Source organism: Anastrepha ludens, chromosome 4 (genome assembly GCF_028408465.1).
Source record: "Anastrepha ludens isolate Willacy chromosome 4, idAnaLude1.1, whole genome shotgun sequence".
Lineage (NCBI taxonomy): Eukaryota > Metazoa > Arthropoda > Insecta > Diptera > Tephritidae > Anastrepha > Anastrepha ludens.
The window spans coordinates 95,203,881-95,223,325 of NC_071500.1; the positions used below are offsets into that span (position 1 = coordinate 95,203,881).

At 38.3% G+C, this 19,445-nt stretch overlaps 1 protein-coding gene across 1 annotated transcript in view; it reads right to left on the reverse strand.

The window, feature by feature from the left end:
* Positions 1–18,297, reverse strand: part of LOC128860262 (somatostatin receptor type 2-like) — a 77,211-nt gene extending 58,914 nt beyond the window's left edge. The window contains exon 1 of the mRNA XM_054097675.1: positions 18,178–18,297. The gene's annotated coding sequence lies outside the window, so the exon portion shown is untranslated. The remainder of the gene's footprint in view (positions 1–18,177) is intronic.
* Between the last annotated feature and the right edge of the window lie 1,148 nt (positions 18,298–19,445).

Genomic DNA, 19,445 nt, shown 5'->3' on the forward strand with positions numbered 1-19,445 from the left:
TCGGTCAAATAAACCCTATCGATTTAGGAATTTACGAATTGCTCTTGTCAGAAAATACAATGTTCGGAAATTGATCGCTTTCGGCTAAGCGAAGCTACTCCATCGTTTTCTCAAGTCTGACTTGTTGCTGCTTTGGTATGAGATCATGTACCTTTTGGGTCTTGTAAGGCTTGAAATTAAAATAATTTTTCAGTATGCCGCGAATGTTACGGTCAGACATTTTCAGTTCTTTCGGCATTTGATTGGCCCTTCGTCGCGGACTCCGCTCAAGAGGCTTCTTCAAGTCACTTCTTCTTTTTGATGGTTCACCTGACAGTCTTACAGTCTTTTGATGACCATCTCCATGACGTTTCGCGATGCTACCAGTATCATTGTAACGAGTAATGGTGCGATAAATAAAAACTTTGTTTACTTTAAGGTGCTCGAGCTCACGAACAATCGCTGGTTGCGATTTTCCAGCCATCTCCATTACTGATTTTCTTTTTTCGTGTTTACTCTCGACAAAATGCCTCTGCGTGCTTGTAAACAATACTCTGGACTATCATTTAGCCAACTAACAGACAGCTGATACCCGAGCACTAGCTGCGTGAGCGGTCTGAAGTTGGTTACACTTCAAGTGCCGGAGCCTATAGGTCACTTTTGGTAACACTATGCAACACGGGAACTTTACTGTTAGTTTCCATGGAACTAATTGGACTTTCTTATAAAGCGTAGGATAGGTTTTATTACGGATAGTTCCGTAAGAGAGTCAAATATCATCCATCACATCAACCTTGCTCTACTCCTAGATAAGGCTGAACAATTACAAAAGAAGTGTTCCACTGTTTCTTCCTCTTCCTCGTCTCTACAGAAATCATGTAAAAATATTCCTAGCCTAGAACAGTGTACCCGACAGCCAATGACCGGTGACACAAGCCACCACTTTGGAGATATTATATTTTGAGCGGTTAAGCAACTCTACTGGTCTTCTCTTATCGAATGGAGGTTATGACTCCTAAAATAGCAGATATAAACCGGATGGAAGCTTTTGAAATGTGAATATACAGACGTATGCTTAAAATTCCATGGATTGACCGCGTTTCCAACAGCGAAGTTCTTAGCTAAATGTACCGAAGTAGGCAGATTCTTATGACGGTAAAACGAAGGAAGGCGGCTTATCTAGGACATATTCTACGAAACGAAAAGAACAAATTGCTACAATTTATCCTGGAAGGGAATATCGAATCAAAACGTGGGATGAGGAGGAAACAGATTCATGGCTGTAAAATATTAGGCGTAGGACGGAAATCGGCAATATCAGAGAGCTATGAAATGTTGCAAGAAGCTATGAAATGTTTTTAAGGCCCTCGCCTCATTTGAAATGGTGTTTTATGGGTGTTTTTTAAAAGCATGTAAAACGGAAACGAAAAAAGATTTTTTATTTTTGTTTTCAGTATTTTATTACTTGACCAAAGATGAAAAACCGTTTTTTGGCTTTTAAAGGTCCGAAAAAAATACTAAAAAAATGTTTTCTAAATAATCATAGTTCAGACGACATACATTTTACGTCATATAAATTTTATTTCATCAAAATCGGTGAAGTAGCACCGGCTATATCGATGTCCATTGTTCATGTGATAAAGACTGAAGGTACCACCAAATCAACAGCTACATTTTGTACATTAGAAGGTAGAAAATAGGAAGAAAGGAAAAGGACGAACTATGTTGCACAGCCGACATGCAGTTGGTGCTTGAAGTGAACGACGATGGTGTGAATGGAACAACTTTTCCTCATTTCATTTTATGCTGACATCCGAATGTTCATGGCGAAAGCGAAGAAAAAGCAAATCAGCTGGTCTATTAGTACCACCTTTAATACTGATTTCTTCTGTCGCTTGAAACATACTCAATGTTTAAAATGTTGGTACAGAGTTTTTAGAGTGTAATATCTCCGGTCAAGGCAAATTGAGTAGTACAGGTGGCGTCATTAAGAAACAGTTACTTTACTCCTACGTCAGCTCCCTTCGCAATACAAAACAAACAAACAAAAGTTGGAGAAATTGTGAAAATTCAGTGAATGGTTTGGTCAAAATTGTGATTTGCGAGATTAAAAATAAACAAACTCATGAAAACGAAGTGTCGCGTATTAAATTGTTAAAGCCCAAATGAATATAAAGCCTTCAAATGCAGTTTTTTGTGATTTTATGCGGAAGACGCCGTGGCTAGAAAGTGTGTGTGTATGCGTATACTCTCTTGTGTTTGATTGTTTCCAATGCTTTCGCCTACTCTTCTTCTTCAAATACAAATAATTCCCCTTCCTTTTGTTTGTTTATTGATGGACTAAGGCCCCATACAGCAATATCGATCAAACTACCGCCGTGTAACACCAATGCATCAGAGAGGGTGATAGACCCCAAGTAACGCCCAGCATTATTTTACATGCGTACAACGCGTTACGGGCGTTTTTCACACTTTCCTCAACATTGTGCTTCCACAGCAATTTACTATCTAGTATTACTCCGAGGTACCTTGCATGATCTGTGAGAAGTAGTTCGTTGTTGCCTAGCTTCGGAAGGTTCCACGTCGGGACCTTGTACTTCCTGGTAAAAAGTACCATGTCCGTTTTTCCGGCGTTTAGATGCGCGAGATGTCCATTGGTGTACCGTTTAAAGTGTGTTATTCATCACATTACTGATGGTGTCCAGGTACTCTCCCGTAACTACTATAGCTATGTCATCGGCATATGCCACTTGTTTTGGGGCCCCTTCGTCAAGTTTCTTAAGTATTTCATTTGCTACAAGTAACCGTAATAGCGGCGATAGTACCCCACCTTGCGGAGTGCCTCTGCATGCATATTTCTTTCCATTCCGCTGTTATCTTACTGCTAGCTAATAGCTGCCTTATCCATAGATAAATCACGGGTTGCTCATTAAGTGACTCTATGCTATTTAAAATAGCATCTTTCGTCACGTTGTTAAATGCCCCAGGTATATCTAGAAATACTCCTGGAGCATACTACTCATATTTTAACGCCTTTTCTATGCTTAGTACAAGTGAGTGAAGTGCAGTTTCAGTAGATCTGCCTTTAGTGTAAGCGTGCTGCGCCTTGGATAATACGTCCGGCACAATTGTGTCTCTAATGTATGTGTCTAGAATCTTCCCTAACGTTTTCAGGAGAAATGAGGTCAGACTAATGGGCCTGTACTCCTTCGAGTAGAGTGGGTGGTTTTTTCCAGCTTTTGGAATAAACACATCTCTCGCTTCTCTCCACAATACAGGAACATAGCCGAACCTCAAGCATCCCCTGAATATCGTTTTTAACCATTGTACAACAAGATGGCTTACTTATGGAGCATGGCTGGGAAGATTCCATCCAGTCCTGGCGATTTATATTGGTCGAAACTTTGTATAGCCCATTCTATCTTATTGGTCGTAATTATGTTCGATGGGATGTCTTGGTTCGAGATCTGTAGTGTCCGCACACCCTGGAAAATGTGTGCTGACCAGGTCTTCTAGAGAGTCCTCACAGCTGTCAGCCCACTCCCCGTTAATTTTTCGTATTGTTCTTGGCATAAACGGATTATTGAATAACAGTTTCCTAAGTCTAGCCATTTCGTTAGTGTCTTCGATACTGCTACAGAAGTCTTTCCAAAATTCTCTCTTGGCTTTACGTATCTCTTTATTGTATACTTTTAGTAGATCCTTGTACTCCTTTCAACAGAACTCATTGTCAGCAACTTTGGCTAACCTATAGAATTCATGTACCCTACGCCTTTGTGCTCCTAATTCCTTGTTCCACCAAGGAGGATTCACCTTGCGTCTATTCCGTGTTGGGGGGCAGGATGGCTAGCTACTATTGGTTATGTTCTCAGGCACTCACTAATCGTAGTTAAAAGTTGCACTAACAAAATTGCCAGCATAGGTGGCATTCTGTCTCATAATCGACTGTCGTGTAAAAAAAAAAAGCACAAAATCCACTCACTACATAGTTGTAGCGTTATATGTGTGTATGTGTGCAACATTAATATGTACCTACATAAATAAGTGCAACAAAAAGTTGTTATCGTGCAAATGCGCTTTTCACACTACGATGGCATTTTGGCGTAAATCGGTATTTTGTTCATTTTCCCTTTCTCCAAACCACTCAAGTGCGATTTGATTTATTTTAACGCAAATGCGCAAATCAAGCGCAGAACGGTGCAATGTACATATACACCCAACAACAAAAAAAAGTTGCCACTAAATAATTTTAATAATCGCCGTGTTATTAGAGCTACAGTTGGGGTATATCGATGTTGACAGGCTCTACTCACAGAAATTGAGAAAATATGCATCTGTATAGAGGGCAATTGACAGTATCGTGGTTTCCTTCCTCATTTCGAGGAAAGTAAGATCTGATAATGCTGCCAAGCCATAAATAGCAACAAACAGCCAATCTTGGAGAAAAAAATGTTAAAAGGAGGCTTTGATATTTCACTCTACAAAAGTTTATACCGAAATTGCCACCAAGAGTAAGTTTCAAAAGTATTAAACTTTTACAAAATGTGTTAAGTTTACTGCTCATGATACTTAAGCCCACAAGTAAACCAGGTTTCAAAAGAATTGACGAAAATGTTCAAGATACTTAGATCAAATAACATGAAATCATTTAGAAGAACATTTTAACGATCTAACGAACTTTGATTCGACTTAACACAAAAAAACAAAAAAAAAAAAAATCGACCCTGCAGTGATTACTTAGTATAGTTTCAAATATTAATGAGAAAAATAACAAAAAAATCTGAAGGGGGCTTTTCAAAAAGAACGAAAATAAATTTTTTACACAAAAAAATTTAACACCAAAATTAAGTTTTTTCCCCTAAAGTAATATTTGTGAACTATTTGTTTTATTCTAAATTCAAATAAAAAAAAAAAAAACATTATTTATAAAAGGCCTCAAAGGAACCAATGAACAAAAAAATTTTAACACAAGAAAAAAGTTTTTTTCCCCAAAAACCAAAATTTTTCAAACATTTGTTTTATTATAAATTCAAATAAAAAAAAATATTTATAAAAATACTCAAAGCAACCAAAGATATTTCACATTAAAGAACGATATATCAAAATTTTAAACATTACATAAATTGCAAGGCGAATCTATTAAAGGTAGTATCGGTAGACCAGCTGTTTTATTATTTTCTTTCTTCCGCCGTGTACATTGAGATATCAGCATAAAATGAAATCACGAAAAGCCGTTCCATGGGCACCATCATCTTATGCTTCTAGCTACAACATGCAGTTGGGCTGGGTCCCATATTTCGTCCTTTTCTTTTTTACTTTCTGTTGTCGCGACATTTCTGCTGTGAAAGTGCATTATTGTTTTTGTTTTTCTATGGGTTGGCAGCTAAGTAATTCCGGATTTTTTTTTAGAAAATCAAAGACAAGTTTTTCGTGGAACTAAATAACTTTACTCTGTAATGTATTGCCCATTTTGATCAATGACCTTTTGCCATCTTTCAGGCAGCATCATAATTCCACTTCATAAAACTTCTAGTTTTTAATAGAAAAAAACTGAATCAGGTATGATTTGACATCATCATTATTATTGAAATTTTTACCATTCAAGGAGTTTTGTAAAGATCGAAACAAAAAGTAATCCGATGGTGCAAGGTCAGGATATGGTGGATGTGGCAAAACATCCCAACCAAGCTCCAATAATTTTTGCCGAATGACCAAAGATGTGTGTGGCCTTGCATTGTCCCGATGGAATACAATACTTTTTCGATTTGTCAATTCGGGCCGCTTTTCTTCAACGGCATTGTTTAATTTCGTTAGTTGCTCAATGTAGACATCAGAATTGATCGTTCTGTGGGGTGGTAAGAGTTCAAAGTAGAAAGTTCCTTTGTAGAAAGTTCCTCCAAACTGTCAACAAAACCTTATTTTGATGAATATCAGCTTTTTATATTGTTTGAGTTGGTTCAGCTGGCCTGCTCCACGATCTTTTCCGCTTGATATTGTTGTAAATAACCCATTTTTAATCGCCAGTTATCAGTCCTTTCATTACGTTTCTTTTGCAAGTCGCAGCTGTTAATGCGTTTATTTCAGTTCGTGAGGAACTCATGTATCGAGTTTTTGAACATAGTCAAGCTGTTTTCAGTGATTTTCAATGCATGTAGTGACACATGAAGCTTCTCTGCAATCTTACGTGTTGTACTGTGACGATCCGAATCGATTATTACTTTGATTAGGGCGACATAGTCTTCGAATGGACGACCTGAGGGTTTTTCATCTTTGAGTGAAAAATCACCAGAACGAAATTTGGCAAAAAAATGTTGACTTCGTCACCATAAACAGCACATAACTTTTTATGAGTTTGCGATGCGGTTTTCCCTTTGCAGAAATAAAAAAGCAAAATATGACGAAAGTGTTCCTTTTGATTTTCTATTTTTCAACGAACGCCAAACGAAAACTATGCAGCCGATCAAAAAACTTTTTTTACTGATTGACAGCTGAATTGCCAACTATCAAACAAAGTGTTTTACATTTGTACATTTGTACTACGTCTTCAAACCTAAATATTCAACTGAAGCCATCTATGAGTGAAATCCGCAATTACCTAGTTGCCAACCCCATTGATTTCAATAAGATGCTCGTTTTTACTAGATATTGCGAAAAATTGTATTTAAAAAGTATCCATGTAATGGTAAGAGTTCGAGACAGAACAAACAACTAAACCCCAACATAGTTATTAGTTTTCACCAGGTGACGAAACAAGTAGAGTAGCTACTAAAATCGTTTGTCTGAGACAGAGCAGGTAACTGAGTTGAAGCATAAAAGCCTATTTGTCTTATCACTTTACACAATTGAGAAAAAAAGTAGTATCACCAACTTTAATGAATACGCCTTGACAAATTTCAAAATTATTAAATCTTTTTCAAAATATTCTTCAGTTTACATCTTATTATACTCAGGCCTATGAATAAACCAGTTTTCAGCAGAATTAATGACAATGTCCTAGAGCATCGCTCTATTGGCTCGCTCTATTTCAACGAACTTTGATTAGACTTAAAAACAAAATATATCGGAAACACCCTGTAAAGCAGCACCTCTATCTCTATGTTAGCTTCACATTCTGTGGTGGACCATAGCTTCATCAACAATCCTCCTCCAATTCAGTCTCTCTCTTGCCTCATTTCTCCAATTACGAACGTTCTTCGCTTTTAAGTCTGCTTCTACGTCATCAAGCCATCTCTTTCTTGGTCGGTCTCCTTCCTCCAATTGGACGCAAAGTAAACACCCTTCTTTGGATTCTTTCGTTGGGCATTCTTATAATGTGACCAATGCATCGAATCCGCTGCGATTTAATAAAACGTATTACATTTTCACCAACAATTAGGTTTTAAATTTCGTTGATGTAGCGGATGCGATACGTGCCGTTTTCAAGCCGAATAGGACCTCAGGTTTTTCTCATTATGGTTCTTTCAAATTACAATAACTGGTTTATATAATTAACTTTCAGTGTCCAGATTTCAGCATCATAAGTAAGAACCGGACGTATCAAAGTTCTATACATCTTGAGTTTCTGCATTCATGATAAAACCTTTGATCTGAACAATTTTGTAGCGCATTTAACGCAAGTAGCACGTGGCCGATTAAAATATTCTAGAAAAAATTGCTCGCTAAATTGTACTCCAAGTCCCTGGAGACAGAAATTATATCTGAAATTTACTTATTTTTAACATCTCTGGTAGATTAAGTTAAGTTAGGTTAGCCAGGTTGCTTCTCTAAGAGGCTCTAAGACCCATTGTGGTACCTGCATTTGATTTCCATCCCCGAAATAAGTTGCGTAAACCACTTAGATCTTTTTAAGAAGTTGGGACTAGTTACCTTGGTGAGACATTTTGCAAATTCCCCAGGTCTTCAAAGAAATAATCGCCAAGATATTTGGCACGGCGTACTTGAAGTGCAGGACATTCACAAAGTAGTTGTTGTACCGACTAAATTTCTTCTTCAACTTCACAGCTCCAGCAGAAGTCTCTGTGACGTTCACCCATTCCACTGGTTAGGGAGCCAATAGTACAGTATGACCCGTTAAAACACCTGTGAGGACGCTTTTAGTTGATCTGTTGAATCTAAGCAAACATTTTGTCCTTTTAAGATTCAGTTTTGATCAGAGACTTTTCAGTCAGTAGTCAGTGTCCACCTTCTATTGGTATCCGCGATTACGCTCAGATCAATCGCAGAGTACAGTTCATTTAGAGGAACGCTTGCGGCCTCTACCACTCTCTTCAGGAGGTTAAACTCGAAAATGTCAGAAACATAATCAAAGGTGCCGTCACACTAGTGGCATGTGGGGTATGCTTCCACTATCCCTAATACATTCCACCCTTCTCGCCTGATTCCGCCCTAGGACTGCTGAAAGGATCTCATTAAATTGTTAAAGTTCCCCTCCTAATTGCGTATTGGGGTTATGCGCTATCGATAGCTTCCACTGCTTTGTGACTAATGGCTCATCAGAGAGTTGCAATATCGTTACTCGATATCGACTTGTCGTCTGTTTGGGTTCGTCTTGAGGCTTTACCTCACGCGTTCATGCAAAGTGCCAAGCCTTTCTTGGCACGCTCACGCGCACTCCACTGCAGAGTGGCTGGCGATCCGAAAAAGTGTGGTGTTGTGTTGTTGGATAACTGAGAGAGACTTCCTGCATTCTTTAACAAATATTGAATTGATGTGCGCCGAGGCCAGTGTCTAGATCACTGCTTGACTATGAGCAAAAATGGTAAGGTTTGACGGGGGTAAATTGATTAGTCTTATCGTTTTTGCTGCTTACTTTATAGCGTAGATTTCACCTTGGACGACGCTACACCGGCTGGGAAGTCTAAACGAGTAATTTAAGGTGATAAAGTCTTAAAAGAAAGACTGTGTCGATATTGGTTTATCAAATGCAGTTCTGGAGATTTTTCACTTAAAGATGAGCCACGTTCAGGACGGCCAAGTGATATCGATGAACACGTTATCAAGGCTTTAATCGAATTGGATCATCAAGTAACGTTGCGAGAGTTTGGAGAGAAGTTAAATATACCAAAATCAACCATTCGTTATCATATAAAGAGTCTTGGACTGGTAAAAAAGCTTGATATTTGGGTACCACGTGAACTCAAAGAAATTCATTGAACAAACCGAATCAATGCTTATGATATGCATCTTAAACGCAATGAAGTCGATCCGTTTTTGAAGTGTATTATCACTGGTGATGATAAATGGATTGTTTACAATAACGTCAATCGAGAACGATCATGGTCCAAGCATGATGAAGCGCCACAAACCACTTCACAGGCTGATATTCACCAAAAGAAGATTATGCTGTCAGTTTGGTGTGGGACTGGAAGGGTGTGGTATATTTTGAGCTGCTTCAGAGGAACTAAACGATTAATTCGGATGTCTACTGCCAACAATTGGACAAATTGAATACAGCCAGCCATCAACGCGAAGCGACCAGAATTGATCAATCGTAAGGGTGTCATATTTCATCAGGACAGCGCTAGACCGCATACATCTTTGGTCACTCGCCGAAAACTGAGAGAGCTTGGCTGGGAACTTTTGATGCATCCAGCATATAGCCCTGACCTTGCACCGTCAGACTACCATTTGTTTCGGTCTTTGCAGAACTCCTTAAATGGTAAAACTTTCGGCAATGACGAGGTTCAGTGTTTTGCAAATAAAGGCCAGAAGTTCTATGAGCGCGGAATAATAATGAATTTGTCGGAAAGATGGCAAAAGGTTATCGAACAAAATGGAAAATAAATTAAATTTCATTTTAAGTTTTAATAAAAATGAATTTACTTTCTTTTGAAAAATAGGCAATTTCTTTTCGGACAACACAATACATATTTTGGTCCAGAGAAACTTAGAACTGAGGGTTTAAACATAAATCTTAATATAATTTAAAATGCGGGTTTTCCTCCTTATTTCGGTATTCTAACAGAAAACTAATTTTTTATATGGTTTAAATTGCTTATAAGCCCTGATTATAGTATGCCGAAAAATTTCACTTATAATTTGCTCTTTCAATTGTAAACCTAAATTTCCCCCAAGTAGCCATGTGACAAATTCTTGTCGCTGGGTGTATGTGAATAAAAGTGCCGCTGTAACACTTTAGCACACTTCCTCTGTGCGCCATACTTGAATTGTGGAGTGCCATAAACTCGTATGTAGTCACATTTGGCAAATCCACTATATGGTTGAGCAAGGAAAATTTCATTTGCCAAGCAATTTTGTGCTCACTCACTTACTCACTCATTCATTCGCAAACTCTTTTGAGTGAATAAAAATGAAAAAAATGAGAAAATGAAATTCTATTACTTTATTTCAACTGCGACAATTTACTTTTACCACTGTTCCAATTGCTATGACACTGATGTTGTTGTTGCTGCTGCTGCTGGTGCATGCAACAAAGTGATTTTTCAAATGTTGATTGATGCACTGCGATCAGCAGCAAGCGACGATATCCAAAAGACTTTTCGTTTTGTGCAGCAATTCTTTGACAGTTTCAAAAGCATTTGAGAAGAACAAAAAAAAAAAAACAAACACGGAAAAAATAAAATTAAAAAAGAAATAAAAGAAAGAAAAAAAAAACGCTTGTCGAAAATGTCTTTTGACGTAATTCCAAGGAAAAAGAAATGTAGAAAAAGTCTCAATAATAATGCTGCAAAAATTTACAAGGAAGCTGCAGACGCATAGAGTTGAGGAGCTGAGAGAAAAATGCGTTAAGGACGTGTCAGCATCTCGAGCAGGCAGTTCATCAGCGCAGCCAGCAATCATTTGTGCTCGAATGAGCTGCACAAATGTTGAAGGGATTTGTGCATATATAAATATGCGTATGAATGTATGTGTGTGCAACCATTTTCTCGCCAGAAAATTGGCGGATTTCCTTACGTATGTAATAAATATATGCGTGCACGTACATATATCCGTGGCATAAAAACAAACAGACTACACAAAAGAATCTGAGTACACATTTCTCACATTTCACATCTACACAAATCATATTCTATAAACATATCCTGATTACACACACACACACACACTCACACTTAAACCAACTCTCATTCCATTTCTCAGCTCTGATGCAATCCTCACTGCTCAGTCATCATTGCACGTTACTACGTTTTCCTTTTCGTTCTGTTTATATTTTAATCAAAAACCACTTTGCGCTATTGTGGGAAATTTATGCGATTTTCTCTTGTGTGATTGAAATCGAATGAAAACAGCTCGCGTTGAAATGAGAATATTTTATTTCGATTAGGAAAAAGCGGAAAATTTCGCTGAAGCAAATTCTGAGAAAAGCATTTCAGTTGTGCTTTATTGGAGCGTAACTATACTCCGAGTTTGAAATAAGGACTCGAGAAGGCTTATGCTTTTGGTTGGCATCACTGTGGTTGCTCTTCAAAGCCATGCTTAAAAGCATATGGTACTCGAAGCAGCTAACTGCGAGAACAAAGCTGAGGATTTTCAACTCGAATGTGAAGTCTGTACTGCTGCGAAACGTGGTCCGTACCGGTTTCCCCTACAAAAAAAAAATGTCACTTTTATAAACCGCTGTTAAAGAGCTAACCTGCGCATATGGTGGCCAGATTAGTGGATCTCGAATGATGAGCTCCTTGCTCGAAGCCAGTGCGGTTGATATTGAAATACGCGAACGAAAGAGGTAATGGATTGGCCATACAATCCGTAAACCTGTGACTGACATCAGCAGAATGTCCCTAGACTGGAATACGCAAGGCTCTCGCCGAAGAGGACGGCCGAGAAGAACATGGAGATGAAACCTGAAAAATTGAATATGTAAAGTTCTGTGCTGAATTAATTTAGATTCTGACCAATTCCCAACTTGAGGCAGGAAATATCTATATTAAATAGAACCTGATGTAATGCATTTGAGTTAGTAGCATAGACTACAGCTCCATGCGTCTCAGTCCATAGACATATTACGGTAGTTGGTCGATTCTAAGCTTTTTAGGTCGTCCTCTACGTCATCTACCTTTGGGCAGCCTACAGATACCAAATTATTATTTATCCATTTAACCGTCCTGGCCTTAGCTCTTCACTCATAAGCTTCTCCTTGATGGTGTGTTGACCCATAGCAAGGAAGCGCTCGGGTCCTATTGGTAAAAGCCAATGCGTTCGTTGCTTTGCTACCGGTTATACGCATGTGTCCTGGGATCCATACGAGCCGGCTGGCCTTTTCGCGCTCCTAACAAATTCAGTCTCTCTATGCACTTTTAACCTTCACTTAATCTTACAGAATGACAATGCCTTGGGAGATGCCTGAATGCCGCTCAGAATGGAAATTCGTTCATTCCGGAGATTTCTGTCTAAGTTGATCTCTATACATAGAACACTGGACATACTACTTTTTTTGAATGAAAAATTTATTTTCGTTTCTGGGGTAATTGGAAAGTGAATTCCGAATGAGAGAGTGAACTACGAATAGGAGATCGAATTCCGTACTAACAACTACAACTAGCACTCAGACGACATGAACTCCATTGTACTGCACTCGGATTCCCTTTTTAATTTTCTTTAAATCTACTCGACCTCTGAAGAAATCTGAGGCATCAGTGCCAAAGACCTGAAGTCTGATGCGAGCAAAGGCCAGGAGACGTACAGAAAGTGGTTCGCCGTTTCGTGCTCCTCTCCACATACTAGGCAAAGACATTCTCAGAGATGACTAATACTACTAGATGTGCTTCGCCCATAGAAACTAGCCCGTCATCAGTCCAACCAGCTGTCTCTTCTGCTTAATGACAGGAGGCCTGACAAGCTCGCTTGTGGGTTGAAGTAACCCGTTTGCTAACCGTGACTTTGATGGTTGCAGAAGGTAGTGGCAGAACGGAAGTTGGCCTTAAAGCACATCTCGAGACCCATGTTAGCACCAGGATATTGTGTCTACCGACATAGTTCAGCCTGGATGTACATGACTTACAGAGCTGAAGTGGTTGGAAAGCTGTCTAGGGCCATGAGCGCAGCTTTGTTGTCGCTGCAGACACATACAAATCTGTTTCTCCCCCTGTTTTCTGCAACACAGTTCATTGCTTCCTGAACAACATACACCTCCGATTGAATCACAGTCATGGATTCTACGTAGACATCAGAGCCGGAACTGTGCTCGGTCGTGCAGCCAATCCGTAAAAATGCAAAACCTGTGTTTGTCGGGCTCATTTTCAGAGTTTGCCAACAACAGACTGTATCTCTTTCCAACTACGTCTCTTGATGGCATAGAGTCAAGGGGCATGGAGAGCATCGTTTTATCGAAGCCCGTGCCTTCTCTGTTGTCCAATGCTGGACAGGGGCAGTACCAGTCCCATTGTGTTTGAGCCCGCAGATGGCCTTCAAGGCCTCTACTTGGATGAAAGCATTAAGTGGTGGTAATCCAACCAGAGCCTGTAATGCCGGGCCTGAAGTAGTCGGAAAAGCTCCGTTGCAACAGATGGTCACAGTGCGTTGTAGTCTCGATAAGACCCGCCTAACTCCTACGAGAGAGAGTCTACTCATCCAGGTCACTGATGCATAGGTGATAATAGGTTTTATCATAGCCATGTAGATCCATAGGACCTTGCAAGAATATAGCATAAGTAATAATCTTGTACTGGAGTCGCAAACAAACACGGTTTGAATTATTAGATATTTTATCGTTGACACTAAGTAACCTTTTTATGCTCATAGAAGGTATACCTACATATATAAGCATCGGGTGTTTTTTTGAAGAGGTTGAGAACTTAACATTATAATAAGACACAGAAATATTGTTGGATTGCATTTTTTTCATTATAATCTGGTAGATAATTGCACTGAGTTTTCTTTTTGAATATGATATCCGGCATATGCTCGCCAGGGCTACGAGTTACATGGTCCATTCGATCAGTTTAATTTTTGCCTACTTTTTCCGAGAAATCTGTCCGTATGGCGTCAATGGTGACTTGAATATTACTATAAATCGATTATTAAGTGCGCTATATGGCAAGTTGCGCCTTCTTGTTGGAACGGAATATCGTCGATTAAGTTTTGAAAACAAAAATTTAGGCAGCATGGCTCGATAGCGTTCGCCATTCACCGCAACGGCAGATCCTTCACATTTCGAAGGTTGATTTTTTAAAGGCTGCCAACTTTTTGAACGAACCTTGTATGACAAAAAAAAATTTTTATTTCTTAACAATGAATTAAAAAATAAAATACTCAAAACAAAAGAAAAAAAGTTTTCTTCGCTTTCGTTTTACATGCTTTCAAAGAAACACCCAAAAAAACGCATTTCAAATGAAGCGAGGGCTTTGAACGATTCACGCTGACTAGCCAAGCCTTACTGAACAGAAATGGCAACACAATTTGCCTTTCGCAGCTACCAAACCATTATTATCGATATCGATAGTTCCCATGCAGCTAAAAAACACCCGATACATAATATTTGCTATAATATTTCTTGTAGTGAGGGAGGTGAAAATGTTTGCTTAATGGGAGTGGTGTTTGATAACTTTTATCTGGCATCGACTCAATACAGTTTATTTTCTTCTATAGTTTTCCCACCCGTGATCGCGTAGTGTTCTGGTTGACTTTTGTAATTGTTTACTATAAAAGTAAATAAATAAAGGCTTTGTGTAGGTCATTGTGAGTTTACACGTTTTTATAATATATTTTTCGCAAATAAGTTCACGATTTTATTGCATTCGATAACGGCATATTTATATTATATTTATCTTCATCATTAGATATTCTTTGTTATCTTATCAGAGAGCAAACATTGTGTCGCTGCTGAAATGATACGTTTCTACATCATTAATAATAGTTAAAAATGAAATAAGTATCTCCAGGAGTTCCAAATTAACATAAACTGTTTTTACATAGCATATTAAATATAAGCTGAAATTATGGAATGTTAAATATTTTCCAGTAATAAAAATAATATATTCAGGAATTGGCCCACTGAGAATAAGCCGGCTACAGAAACTGATTAACTTTTCGTGTATCTGAGGAAGTGAGAGTGACACGGAACAAATATTATAACTTCTGCAGTTTCCAGTATTTGAACTCCTGCAGGTTTTGGAGTTGAAGAATTATTGGGTTGTGGAATAATTGTGTTTAGGAATAGTCTTTATATATTTCTTTTTATTTTATAGCGATTTATTTGCTGTTTGGCGAAGGGTTAGTATTCATTCGATAGAACTCTTTCTGCTCCACAAAATTACGTTAATTATATTTTTGAGTTATTTAATTTTTTACTATTTTTGAGGCTTAGAAATGGAATACCCAGGAGGCAAAAGTCAACATTTTCGACACCTGCTCTTCTCTACTTTTCATCGAGGTCAAAAAGTTGCCGAAGCGGCCCGGGACATTTGCGATGTGTATTGAGAAGGTGTTATAGGCGAGTCTATAGCACGCAAATGGTTTGAAAAGTTCAAAAAAGGCGTCTTTGACATCGATGACACGTCCCGTAGCGGAAGGATTTCTGAATTCGATGAAGAACGTCTCAAAGGTTTGAAGGACGATGGTCGCCAAACCAGTCGTGAATTGGCGGGAAAAATGGAGTGCGATCAAAAAACTGTTCTCAGTCACCTTCAATCAATGGGATTTAGCGAAAAATTGGGAGGCTGCATGCCACACGAGTTCAAAAAACAAAAACAAAGAAAATCGCCTTAAAATTGCTTCTCAACATCTCGCTCGCCATCGGCAATATGCGGCCATAAACAGCACTTTTTCTTCCGAATCGTTCCGAGAGATGAGAAATGAAGCATAGAAATGAGTGGTGGACTCCAGGAGGTACGAGAAAGCCGAGAGTCAAGCCGGATCTTTATCCAAAGAAGTTCATGATATTTGTTTGGTGGGACTGGGAGAGTATGGGTGCATGGTGCACTGGGAAATGCTCGAAAAGAATGATACAGTCAACAAAGACCACTACATTGCCCAGCTATACCGCGTGAATGAGGCTATTCGACTGGGAATACCTGATCGACATGGTCAAACCATACTCCTTCACGATAACGTCAGGCTCCATGCTGCATAAGTCGTCAAAGCCGCACTCCAAGAGCTCGAATGGGAGGTCCTTCGCGGATGCTGCCGTAATCTCCGGAGCTTGCGCAGACCGATTACTATCTTTTCCCTTCCCTTTCAAACCATATGAGGGGCGTCACCTTCCATTTCTTAAAAACTGGCTCAGAACCAGTTTGGCTTGTGTCAAGACCAATAGATTTTTGCGGAACGGCATCAACAAATTAATCGAGAAATGTATTCCCCAGCCCAGTAAGATTTTATTGCTACTCCAAATAAAGGACGAGTACTTAAGCGTCCTGCGAGGAGACGGGCACCCAATACCCGATCCGCTCGATTTAATATCACAAGTCTTCGGAACGCAATAACTATTTTATATGAGCCTGATTTTCGTGGTAGTTTTGTGCATTGATGAAGAAACTGGGCTCTTAAATTGCACACTCAGAGAAAAGTGTGAAGCAAAAACTCATAAACATGGAGTTGAGGGTGTTTTTAACTCCACTTTTTAAAAACTTCATGTGCTCGAAAGATCAACCTGTACTCAAATGTACTCGCAGTCTTTGCCTACGATATATTCATAAAAAAATAAGTTTAAAAAAATCAGAGGATTCTCGGATCGTTTTCATTCGAAATCAATTACAAATAGACAAGCAACCACACAGACCTGTGATACGGTCAGGAACTGTCCCCTCAGCAGTATTTGACCAACATTTCAGGGCAAAATTTCGTTATGTTACAACAACAAAAACAACAGGCACAAAGCAAAAATGTTGTGCCTCAGCTTTTTCACTAAGCTTTTTTGTCAATTTGTGTTGCGCTTCGTTGCGCCACAAAGCGAAGGACCTACCGTCGTATGTCGCTGCTGAGCAACGGATGTGTTTTTAATAAAAGTTTTTTCATGGCAGGAGTTCACATAGAAGCCTGCTATTGCCTAATGAGACGCGATCACTTCTAGTAAAAGCTGGTTCTATTATTTGCCTACAGTGGGTTTCGAACCTGTGATAGTCCCGTACATACACACTGTTACGGCGGCTGCTAGCAAACATATTCCTGTAAAATTTTCTTTGAATTATAAATGTTAATAACTTTTCATTCTGAAAATATTTCGTATGAATTGTGGAAAAGGTCTGAAAATTTCAATGGAAAATCGGCGATTTGTATGTAAAAATATATATATTTGGATTTTCGGGATTCAAGAAATGTTGTAACTTGTTTCGTAATGGAAAGCTATGGTCAAAGTGAAAATATAAAATATATACAAAAATACTTAATGTTTTTATAGTATTTTACAAAAAAAATATTTGATTTCTTTTTAATATGTTAATCACTTTAATGCGGTTGTATTTGCAAGATTTCTTCTTCAAAATTAAGGTTTAATTCTCGGGCTAAAGAAATGAATAATTGGATATATTTTTTTTAGTATTTTTTTTATTTATTTATCTAAAGGGTTTTCCAATAACAGGTGCCCAAGGTGAATGGATTGCGCTATCGAGAGATGATTAAGATGGTATTGATCTAGACAGCGCTTATTTTCAACAAGACGGCGCTACGTGCCACACAAGCAACGAAATCATTGATCTTTTACGAGAAAACTTTCCGGACCGTGTTATCCCTCGAAGAGGTGATCACAATTGGCCACCGAGATCTTGTGATTTAACACCTTGCGACTTTTTTCTTTGGAGCCACGTGAAAGAGAAGGTCTACGCCAACAGCTCAGGGTCAATTCCAGACCTCAAACTTGTAATTCGTGAGACTATCTAGGACATAGGGCATACCACTTCGCAATTCGGTTATGGAAAATTTCATGAAAAGGATATTGTTCTGTAAGCGTGGTCGTGGTGCTCATTTGCCTGATGTTATTACCACTATTAACGGCATACCTTTCTCTTTATAATGAAATAAACATCCGATCATTTATATTAAAAAATAGCATTTTTCTTTGAATATCAAAATATCACCTCTTATTAAAAAACCCTATATTTAGTATTTTGGGTTATCAGAATCGAGTACCAGTTTTGCTTAAGCATTTTAAAAACTCTGTTGACGAAAGAATATTCGTTTTCGATAATTTTTTTACGTAAAAAAAAATTACTAGCGATTTTTTAGCTGAGAGAGTTAAATCATCATACAAAAAGTTAAATCATAAGCTTTAAATAAAAATTAAATATTTTAAAAATTACCTACCATGCGCAAGTACTTTATAGCTGTTTGAGAGAGATAGATGTTGCCTTTTTGCAGGCAACTGTGGAACTCTGTGGAGCCTTTCAATCTATGTTATATAATAATAAAATATTGTTGCTCAATGTCTCTATTTTTTATTTTTTTAACTTTTTTTATTTTTATTTTTATTTTTGTTTTTTTTTTTGTTTTATTATCTACTTTCGATCTTTTCGTTTTTAAGGAAGAATATCAACATTTTTTGCTTTTTCACTGGACATTCTTTCAAAAATCTAACAGTAATGCTGTTTCTTATTACCTAGAAAAACACTTACAATACACGCAAGTGAATACTGAGTAATAATTTACTTATCAGTTACAATTCCTCACAAACGCTTTGCAGGCCAGGCGTAAGTTCAACTTACAAACGCTTTTGACTTTAACGAGACGTTGCTCCTCTGAATTATGCTTCAAGGAAGAGTGAGAAATAATTTTTTTTCACTATTTTAAGCGCTTTCTTTTTCATTTCAACCAAATTTTTCATGTAATGCAAAACTTTATATATTTCTTATGAGTATTTTCACTTTCGCTTTTCCTCTTCACTTTAAAAACGGATAAACAAACAAACATCACTCACTTTTGCTTAAAAGCAACGCCCTATCACTGTTCGTGCAGTAACACCACTTGTTGTACACTGTCAGTCACGTTCGAGTTTGTTTTGTTTTTCACTTGAGTGTTTACAATTTTTCTGATACGAAAGTAATTTTGACACCTTCACACGCACCGACGTCCTTTAGCCGACTACACATCATGTTGCCGGCAAATTGACAAAATTGCTGTCACGCAATGTTCAACTGTCAACCGGCAGCGGGCAGACACTTAGCCGAGCCGAAGCAACAGCAGCATGTAACAGTATTTATGAACACAACAGTTGGCTGTAAATGGATGTACAGTAGGAGGTGGTGGCCAAGAGAATGGGTGGACTTTCCACGCTTCCAGTGTGATAACACTGCATTTGCTGCAGTGCTATTAACAGCTGTTGGTAGCATAGAAGCTAACAGCGAGTTCATTGCATTGGAATGTAGACGCTTGGTTTGAGAAGCTTTTGGTATTCAAAATGAATGTTGGAAAGTAAAAGGAGCTTTGTGTTGGACTTTTGGCTGCAAAAAGGAAACGGGAGGATATTAGTGATTAGTTGTGATGCCCTACAATGATAGGAGGAAATACCACTGAAAATTAGTAGGATATTTATTTGGGAAGATGAGTGAATATGAATTTGTAAATTAATGTGAATA